Consider the following 450-nt stretch of genomic DNA (forward strand, 5'->3'; position numbering starts at 1 on the left):
AATTTGGTTCATACGGATATTGCAGACTCTCAACAGCATGGGAAAAAAATCACCTTTGGGGGCTGTCCCTAGGCTGAGGCACAACAGTGAGTCATCAGCTTCAGAGGAGCTGCATCTCAAAGCCAGTTTCCATTAGAACCGAGAGGACCCCGGCCAGGCCCAGCTGGAGAGCACCTTCTTAAGACCTGACAAGCACAGGCCCCTTCCCAGGGTAGCTGGGTCTGGTTTTGTTCTGGCCTTGTCAAATTCTGGCTAAAGTTTGCACTAGTATTGCCAGCCCATTTGTTATGCCCATAAAATAATAATGCTAGCAATAATAACAGTGAATAATAATAACAACAGTACACCCATCTGCACTTCATTCACCGTGTGCCCACTTAGCTGGGCTAAGTGTTTGACCTAAATTTTCTCATTTAATCCTCATAAACTTGTAGAAGTTAAATAACCTCC

This window comes from Trichechus manatus, unplaced genomic scaffold, assembly GCF_000243295.1.
Source record: "Trichechus manatus latirostris isolate Lorelei unplaced genomic scaffold, TriManLat1.0 scaffold00049, whole genome shotgun sequence".
NCBI lineage: Eukaryota > Metazoa > Chordata > Mammalia > Sirenia > Trichechidae > Trichechus > Trichechus manatus.